This window comes from Bidens hawaiensis, unplaced genomic scaffold, assembly GCF_021521415.1.
Source record: "Bidens hawaiensis isolate Kalapana, Puna unplaced genomic scaffold, B.hawaiensis_p1.1 tig00012466_1, whole genome shotgun sequence".
Classification (NCBI taxonomy): domain Eukaryota; kingdom Viridiplantae; phylum Streptophyta; class Magnoliopsida; order Asterales; family Asteraceae; genus Bidens; species Bidens hawaiensis.
The window spans coordinates 570,609-581,335 of NW_027492016.1; positions in this window are offsets into that span (position 1 = coordinate 570,609).

The window sequence follows — 10,727 nt, forward strand, 5'->3', positions numbered from 1 at the left end:
TCGGGTTGGTTCTTGAGTTCTTGATGAAGGTTATTCGTCTTTGTTTCTTCTTCCAACAAGCGATCTTTGGTTTCTTCAATAACTACCAGACGATGTTCATCTTTCTCTAACTCCAGGTTTATCTTGGCCCTTAGGATGCTTTTCACGATAGAATTAGTGGAATCCATTTTTTAGTATGTGTTTGTGTTGTGTGTCTTTTGGGGTGTCTATCCCTGTTTTTATATTTGATTTTATTGGTGAGTTGTAATTTTGGTTGTTGAATGAAGTTATTAACATATGAATTAAGCATCATCACATCTACATATGTCTTTTTATCTAGCATTATATTCTTTCAATTTTTTAATTCTTGTTAGATGATCGTATTAATTGAACGTGTTAAAGGAACGTTTAAATAAAATTCATTTTATATTGAAGTTTAAATCATATCATTTTATACTTTCTCTTGTATTAAAAATCTTATTATTTTATGCTTTCTCTTTTTGTAGTTTAATAAAAATTCATTTTTTATTTAAGTTTTAATTATTGAGTATTAATTTTTTGTTTACGATTTTTTTTATATTGAAGGTTAGTTGAACGTTTAATGAAAATATCTTTCATTTGTATGTTTGTTTTGTCTGCACTTGTTTGAAGTTTTTATTTTTAAACATTTACTTTATAAACATGGTTGTTGAAAGTAAGTTATTGTAATGTTAACTTTTAATTTAGTTACAATGTAGGGGTATCACTTCACTATTTGTAGTTATTCTAGGCACAATTACATTTGTATTTTTTAATAATGGGGCAGTTGAACGTATTAATTAAACGTTTAACTAATTTATATTTGTTTGTAATTTTAAAGATTTCAAACATTTTGGCTGTTTTAAGTAATTTATCTTTCCAATGTTTAATTTAGTTTCCCAATAATTAATTTACATTTAATAAACGTTTTATTAAAGGATCTTCACGTTTTTCAATTTTTATTTTGTTACTGTTATCAAAGACTTTATGGCTCCTCCTAAAATCCCCAATCAATTGTAACCACACATTTTTCCTACCACAATTACACACTACAAATTGCATCCCCCAAACATTTGCACCTCACTATTTCACCAAATCACAATCCTTATCAACAAGAATGGAGTGCAAAGGTTCCTCGTCTTCATCAAATTCTTCTTCATCTGTCAAAGACTTGTTGATACAAAGGATAAAAGATCAGATCCGTGAAGATTCAAAAAACCGTGACGCCTTGCGGATCAGTTTATCAAAGATGCTGGTGTTAACATGGAAATGAGAGATCAAATAACAAAATTGCTGGTAAACATGCCTGCTAGTACTATTAATTATCTTTGCGCTTTGTTTTTGGTTGACACAGGAAAAAAAGAAGTTGATGAGCTGAAAGAGCTATGCAAGGCGATAAAGCTTCTAAACTGCTCTATTAAATTGAAGCTTGATTTTCTCAAAGCTGTCATGTAACGAATCGAATTGTCTTTGAATATTTTGTGTGGATTATGTGTTCCAACCTTTTGATTTGAGTTTTTGTCTGTTGAGTTTATGTATTATCAGATACAAACCATTGTTATGAATCTTCATATGTAAGTTTTTGTATTTGTGGTTTTTTATCAGGTCTTATGATCTAATTTTGTATTTGCGTTGACCATGTTCAGTTATCGATATATGTATAATAAGTATGAAAATTAGAACGTATTAGAGGAACGTTTATGCAATACAGGCTCTAAAAAATTAAAACGTATTAGTGGAACGTATAATCGTTCTATTAACAATACATACTTCAAAGATTAGAAGTTTTTAAAATCAAATCCAAGAAACAAATTTAACAAACTTAAAAACGTATTAGCCGAAAGTTTTAGATAAACTACTTAAACATTTTGTGTGGTTTATTATGTTTGAATATTTTGAATATTTTGTCTTTGAATATTTTATGCAATACAGACTCTAAAAAATTAAAACGTATTAGTGGAACGTACAAACGTTCTGTTAACAATATAGACTTGAAAGCTTAGAAGTTTTTCAAATCAAATCCAACAAACAAATTTAACAAACTTAAAAACGTATTAGCCGAAAGTCTTAGATAAACTACTTAAACACAATAAAGATCTATTCTTCTTGTCTCTTCTCGATTAAATTGTATAAATTTTTCAATTTCAACTTGTCACGGTCACCTTCTCTATTCCTTTCGTTATACTTTTTTGCTGAGTTGGTTAACTTGTCTCTCACAGTGTTGATTTCCGATAGTAACATTTTAGACAAGTATTTTACCCTTAAATCGTTAGTTGCTTTTTTTGTCTTGGTGACTCTTTATAAAATCCAGGTGACCATGGATGCGTCCCCTTGTATGTTTCCATGTGTCTTATAGCAGAGATCCCGCAATCCTTCACATTGTTTTTTGTTCTCCATTCCATTTTCAATCTTTTTATAACAGCAATTTCCAACCTTTGAACAATAGGATACTTGTTTTTCTTTAAGTACATGCAAAAAATATTCCTCTAAGGGGGGATTAAATAATATTAGTTGCACTCTAAGGAGGCATTAATTAAAGAAAATTAAATCAGCAACATTTTTGATCGAAAAAAGTTGTTTACCAGTTTATCTGGTATCCCTTAGTATCTTTCATGAAAGGAATATTTAACAGCTGCTGTTTTCTCCTCAACCGTGTCAAACTTAATCATTTCTGGTATTTCGCCGTTCACCATGTTGTCTACCAGCTCGATTGTTCCTGTTTTCAAATTGAAAACTACCAAATAGAAATGGTATTGGAATAATATAGGCACAATAAACAAGGTAACAGCTTAAAGAGACATGTAATTATTGTTCCGCATTAACTTCTCAAGGTTATCAGTGAAAATTTCCAGCATTTGAATGTCGTTGGCAGTACGTTCTTCGCCATAGTAGTGAATCGGCTACACATACAAAAAAACAATTATTAAGGTTGATTTTTTTTAAAAATATATATATAATTCAATATTTAATACTTACTATAATCGTAGATGTTGCAAAAAACCGTAAAGATGATGCTTTTTCATCCCTCTTCCTTTCTTCATAGTTTAACAGTTCAATAAAAATGTCCATTGCACCAGCTGAAATGTAAACATTAGGGTAAAAGCATTCGAAGACAAATTTGAAACATTATGTGAATTTTGACTTGTAAATGATCTCCATCTTATTTTCCTCTGAAAGTTCTGAAAAAATGTAACGCACAAGTATCCTGTCATCAGTTGTTACTTTTTCAGCCATTGCGATTTACCTATGTAGGTAAGGTGATTGCAATGCAGGAGGTAGTTTTTTCTCTCGTGCTTCTCTTTGTACCACTTCTAAATTAATGTCACGTGGTAGTGTAGGAGATGTAGCTTTAAGCGGTATAATCTTTGACTTTGATGTTGGTGTTTCAAACGTTGGTGATTGATTTAAAAATGGACAATTCATTATCACTGAATCCAAAACTTGATTGTCATAATCATAATTTTCTTCAATTTCAACATTAACAAGTCCTGCAATAAATTAAGTTATATTTTCACATGAGGGTTTAACTTTTTTAAAACGTACAAATCTTTCAATACCTTCATTATTTGTATTTCCAATATTCTTCTCAACAACTTTATTTACTTCTTCCATTTCTGTCACTGCATATTTTTTTAATAAGAAAAATAATATTATAGTGTAATATGAAATGCCCTTTTTAATTTTACTAACCTTGAACGAAATCGTTTTGATGTGTTTCAACATCATCTTTAACGCTTGAATTAGTACATTTGGCAACATCATTGTATCCAACTTCTTTATTTAACTCTTCAATCTCTGTAACTGCAAATATAACTTTTTTTGGTCAACATAATTTGTTTGTTTTTATTATTTTTTTTAATTTATATAAAAGTAATCTTTTTTAATCAACAACCTGGAATGATCTCATCATCATCTGTTTCACCATCATTTTTGTTACCTTCTTTTGAACATATAAGCAAAACGTATAAGAATATATTAGCATTACCATTACGAACTAAATAAACAGACTGTATAAATATGAAAATTTGTCACCTTCAGCGTTGTCACCTCCTTCGGTTGGGACCTCTTCGTTAGTCACATTTGTGTCAACTACTAGATTTTCGTTAACATCCTCTTCTGTAAAACGTATTACAAAAATGTATAAGTATAGGCATTTAAAACGTATTACAAAAACATCATCCCCTTATTTAAAACGTATTACAAAAACATATGAGCATGTGTGTTTGCAACAACGGATTTAACAACACGGATTAAGAAAACGTATTAGGGTATCATACCTCCTACTCTGTTACTCACACATGTTTTGCCTCCTTGATTGTCTACAGCAGCCTTTTCTGCAAAAACGTATTAGCCAAACGTGTAAGAATATGTTCCCACAAAACGTATTAAGAAAAACGTATTAACAAAACTTATTAGCATTTTATACCTAGTTGAAACACTTGGTTGTCAACTGCATCATCCATTTCTGTAAAACGTATTAGACAAAAAGTATAAGCATGTTTCTTCTCAAAAACGGATTAACAAAACCTATTAGCAAAACGTATATGTATATTGTACCTGGTTCTATGTTACAAACGTTTTCTCCGACTTCTTGATTTTCTCCAACTCCTTGATTCTCAACATCATCCCCTTATTTAAAACATATTACAAAAAACGTACAAGCATATGTCTTTGCAACAACGGATTATCAAAACGTATTAGGGTATCATACCTTTTACTCTGTTTCCCACATATGTTTCGCCTCCTTGATTGTCTGCAGCAGCCTTTTCTGCAAAAACGTAGTAGGCAACCGTGTAAGCATTTGTATTTAGTAAAAACTCAGCAAGAAAACGTATTAGGAAAAACTTTTATCATATTATACCTTTTTCAGCACATATACGAATATCATCTTCGTTCATTGACAGATCAACTGCTGCAACTATATAACAAAGGTTTCAATTTATTGGATTTAATTCGTGTTATGAAAACGTATTATGTTACCTAATTCGTTTAAACCTCCTTCTGTTTGACTTTGACGTTGACTTTGACTTTGCCTTTCATATGATTTTTTATTGAACTTGGCTTCCCAAGCACAACACTTATCAAATAACCATACATTTGATCCATATTTTGTCTTCCCTTTCATCACCAAGTTGTCTATTTCATAGACGATTTTATCAAATTCTTCTAACTTTTTGTCCATTTCTTCATTCCATTTCTAAAATAAAAATTAATGTAACGAATCATGATATTTTTGTCAATATATAAATTTTTTTTATCGTTAGAAGTTTTACCTTCTCCTCTTCAGTAAACGGGTGTCTAGGAAAATATGCGGATAAACCAGACAACTGTACAGGGGTAGTATAGTAGTCTATTATTTCTTGTGTTGATGTCCCTATAGGCATCTGGAATTCCAATGGTGAATTGTTCTCACAGCAATTATAATCTTCCAAACTGTTATCATTCTGGTCATTAGCTGCTTGTTTCTTCTCTTTCTCCAACTCAGCAGCTGCCTGTTTCTTGTGTTTCTCCAAATCATCTGCTACTTGATTCTTCCTTTTCTCCAACTCATCAGCTTCTTGTTTCTTCTGTTTCTCCAATTCATCAGATGCATGTTTCTTCTTTTTACCCAACACAGCAGCTGCATGTTTCCTCTTTTTCTCCAACACATCAGCTGCATGTTTCTTCTCTTTCTCAACCTCATCAGGTGCTTGTGTCTTCTGTTTCTCAACTTCATTAGCTGCTTGTTTCACCTGTTTTTTCAATTTTTTTGGCTTTGTCTTTTCTTTTCCCACTCTTTCATTTTCAGTTGCTTCAGCATTTTCCCCTGTTTTTTAATAGCAGTAACATACAGTTATTACAGAATAAATATTTTGTAAAGCATATTGTAGTACTTACTTGATTCTTCTTCGTCATCCTCATTATCAGTTAACGGCCCGTTATTGTACAAGTGGCTATCCATGGAAAAAGAGTTTTCGTCATTATGTAGCTAATTGCTGGTGTCTTTATTGGGTCCCCAAGCGCCCCATGACGTCTCTGATACTCGTGTGTGTACAGTACTGCAAGCAAGGTTACAGGACCATTGAACTGTTCTTGTTTTCCATTTTCTTTTGTACCTCTCCACTCCGTTTTTGATTTCTTCAAATTATGAATCATGTACGCGCACCAATTCAAATTTGATATCTTTGAAAAGTCATCAATTGAGGACGTAAACATTAGATTGACTGTTGTTGATTTTGTTATCAATCCAATGCATGTGTTGAATAACACAAGAAAATTAAACTTTCTTCACATTTCCCATTATGTGTTTTCATTCTGTCCAACACATTTGGAATGGTTATCCTTGGATGGTCAAATTGCTTTCTGAAGTTATATGTAGACATACTCGACCCAACTCTTGGTCTATTCTTTTCTAAAATTGCTTCCCCACCAACTGGTATCCCGAAAACCTCATGAACTAATTGGGGTGTTATCTTAATAATATGGTTACCTATGTTTAACTCGTCATTCTCATAATCATAGTTCATAACCAACCAATATCCTAGACGAGTGGGAATGGTGGTAATGTTCATCGTTAACAATGATCCAAATCCCATTTCTTCGACCCATTTCTTTTCTTGTTCATTCATTTCTGATATTGCTTCGAAAATATTTCCCGGTGAACACCTCATCCAAATTTTTGTATCTCTGTATTCTTGAAATGTTTTTCTAGTATGTGTTTTAACAAAGGATGATTTTTTACCTTTCTTTGTCGGTGCCTCTAAGTCTGAAACTGTTTTTTCAACATCAACTTGGATTCCCATTTTTTTCTTTTCAGTTTGATGTTTCTGAATCCTCATTGGTGTTTCAAAGTTTGAATCTGAGTCCCTTTCTTCACCTTCATTTCCTTTACGTTTATTTGTTGTTGTTGCAAGGTTTTTTTCAGATTGATTACGTCTGGCATCCATTTTTTGTTGAATAGCAACTAGTCAAACATATTACAAAAAGTATAAGCATTAAACTAACATAAACAACTCTATAAGCTAATATGTTCTGTAAAACGTTTGGTATCATATACTTCTCTTTTGCTTATACGTTTTGGTAAAACGTTTTGCTAATACGTTTCTATTTGAAATGCAATAACAATAGAATCTCATACTCGTTTTGGTAAAACATTTTCCTAATATGTTCTGTAAAAAACTTTTGTATCGCCATAGACTAGTTCGCTTATACGTTTTGGTAAAACGTTTTCCTAATACGTTTCTATTTGAAAAGCCGCAACAAAAGAATCTCATACAGCGAACTAATATGCTCGTCTACAAACTTCTATAACCAAATTGGCGTATGCAACCAGAAGAATCTCATAAAACGTTCCTTTACACATAAACCTCTACCAATAAACAGAATCGTATTAGAATTACCTGGTTTTGCCATTTTTTGTGGCCTGTCATTGTTAATCTTCGACCTACGTTCCTTGTTCATCTTAGTTATCCGAACGTTTGACTTACGGTTTGCTTTAGACTGTCCATCGACCTCCATTTTCTATGTTATGGGGGTTTTGATTACCGTTCGGAACGGGGGTTTACATTTTGATTGCCGGATTAGGGGTAATTTTGAAGAACACTGATTTACGGCAGATCGGAATGGGGTTTAGGTTTTGATTGCAGATTAGGGAGAATTTTAAACAACAGGGATTTGTGGAATTGTACGTTCTGACGTAATTACCCTTTGATAATCGCCGTTTCGTATCGTATTAATGTATCTAATAATTTAATCGTGTTGAATTTGTACGTTCTGGATTATCGCGTACCTAATGTACGATAAGGTATTAGTGTACGTTAACCGGCCCCTATATATATATATATATATATATATATATATAGGATTAGTATCATTTGAGAACTCTTAAATTATTTAAGAACTTGAAGGAACTCTTAATAACTAACGTTTTTATAAAAATTTTCGTATGTTAATGTTATTTAAATGTAGTTTTATCACTCTTGACATCTATATTTACGATTACAATTATGAAAATTAGTTTTTTTACGCATATCTATGTTTTTTTTACACAGATGTAAATTTTTATCATATAAATTTTACACATGTGTAACTTGTGATTTATATATATAATCAAAAAAAAAATTATAAATATGATAAAGCAAGTCTCAAATACTGTTATTATATAAAAAAAAACTAAAAAAATATTTGGTTTTTAAGAGTTCCTAAAAGTTCTTAACTTTTTTTGAGTTCTCAAATGAAACTAATATATATATAATAGATAAAGGATAGAATACAATAATCCTTTATCATACATTACGTACGCGACACTTCCAACCGTTAGATTTTCAAAACCCAAAATCACAATTACACTCATCTGCTCGTCTCTCTCCCTCAATCCGTCTCCACCACCGGTCGCCGACATCAACACACCTCCTTCACCTTTGATCGCCGGCGCCATCAACACTCTTCGTCACCATCATCGCCGTCGACAACGAACTCATCGGAAAAACCCGTCACAGGTTTGCTTAGTTGAATTGAAATTGAAGCCAATTGATCGGTTAATTTTGAAATCGATTCAATTAATCATCAATTTAAAGCTTCAATCGATCAATTTTGAGTTCTGTATGATGGGTTTTTGACATTGAAGTATTGAACGTTTAAAGGTAAAAACGTTTTAGTTGAACGTTTAAAGGTTTAAAGCGTATTAGCTGGAACGTATTAAAACGTATTATACGTTTGAAATAAGTTTTGATAAAATGTTCTATTAATACATTCTAGTTTGAAATAAAATTGATTTCTTCTTATACGTTTTGATAAAACGTTCTTTTAATATGTTCTAGTTGAAATAAAATTGATTTTTTTTAATACGTTCTGAAGTTTTAATACGTTCAATCACCTTTGGTGTCCTTTTTTTGTTGGCATAGGGGGCGGGGGCATCGGAATTCAACAAAATTATTTGTTTGTTAAAACATATGATATAATTCAACAAACTAAACTTAAATAGATCTCAATTCCATTCATACGTAATCAATCTGCAGAGAGGGAGGAGGGGCTTACAGAGGTTGCAGCAGCTACGGAGCTCTGGCGGAAGAGAAGAGGTTAGAAAAGGGGACGAACAAATATATACCTAATTCCATGTGCCAAACGATGACACTTTTAATACGTTCTTCAATTTCACACTTAGGGCACACGCTGTAGCTTTGTCCATTTTGAAGTTATTTACAATTATGCCACCGCGTGAAATTGATATCGGCGTTCAAAGAGCTCGCGTACCTAATGTACGATAACCAATTATTGTACGTTAACCTACCCCTATATATATATATATATAAGGCTTCCAATCTAGTGGCATAACTTGGTTTATTAACAAACTTAATTGGACCAAAGGTCTATTAGTCGAGTAGTAGTCTCATGACTTTCTTTACGAGAGGTCATGGGTTTGAGTCTCGCCTAGAGCAAGTTTTTCCATGTGAGCCATTAGGACGGATCTACGGTGTAAGTAGGGGATTCTTGAACCCCTTCCCCCCCCCCCCCCCCACACACGAGTTTCGAAATAAGAGTATAAGTGCATTATACAAAAAAAAAGTGTGGTGACCCTCTTATAAAATAGGAGTGATTCCCTTACAATACTAAGCAAGTGGTGTAGTCGATAAGGCATGGGATTAATAAACACAAAATCCCAGGTTTGATTCCGTGTTTTAGCTATTTATTTTTTAAAACTTTATTTTAACAATTTAGGGGTTTTAAACATAAAACTTGTAACCATAACACATCATACGCCACTACAGCTACTGTCCTCTCCATGACTCCACCCTGATGGCCAGAAAAATATGGTATTGAAGTGGTAGATATGAAAGCCGAGTATGTTAACGTTGACTCGAAGTCGAAGAAGGAAGACTGGCATCACCAATCGTCGTCATTATGTGCTTAATAAATTCAACACCGTTCTTGATATATATGCAAATTCAAGAGTTTGAAAACCTTTTTAATGAGGTAACCACTAACTTTGCTTACGTGTATGAGTTCTATGAGGCCGTCTCGTAACTTTAGTGGCTTTAGTAAACTAAACTTGTTAAAGTTGGCCAAGATGTACCCATATGATTTTGATGAAAAAGACAAGCTAGCTTATATATGAACTCGGCCACTAAATGATTACTAATGTGAAAGAAGATAAGCGGTTTGCCAACTTGAATGGGGTAGGTGATCTTGCCAAAACTGATGGTGAAAAAAAGATTGCACATTGATTATCCATTCGTCTATCGTTTAATAAAGTTATTAGTTTTGTCGGTTGCAATGACTAGTGCTTAAAGATGCTTTTCTTCAATGAAGAATGTGAATGGATTTGCATAATAGGATGGGTAATTGGTACATGAACGATTCTTACATTTGTTACATAGAAAGGAAGTTCCTCCAACAGTTTGGATCGAAGATGTAATGCAGCGATTCAAAAGATGAAAACTCGTAGGGATTCATTTGTCAGGGTGATCATGAATGTCTTGGCATTTTCTGTAAAAAGAAATAAAATAACACATATGAATAATAGAACTGACTTATATGATTATAATAAACTGTAAGAAATTCAATCATGAACAGTCAAGCATTTTAAACCTCTCATAGCATTTAATTAAGTCTTCTGGACTTTAGAAATAAAACCCACTAAAGTTTTCGATGTGACTTACAATAATGCAAAGTCGAAAGTCTTGATGGAATAAACTCAAAATCAGAAATCTTTTGAATTATTGGGCAATTTTGTAAACATAACATGTTGTCTA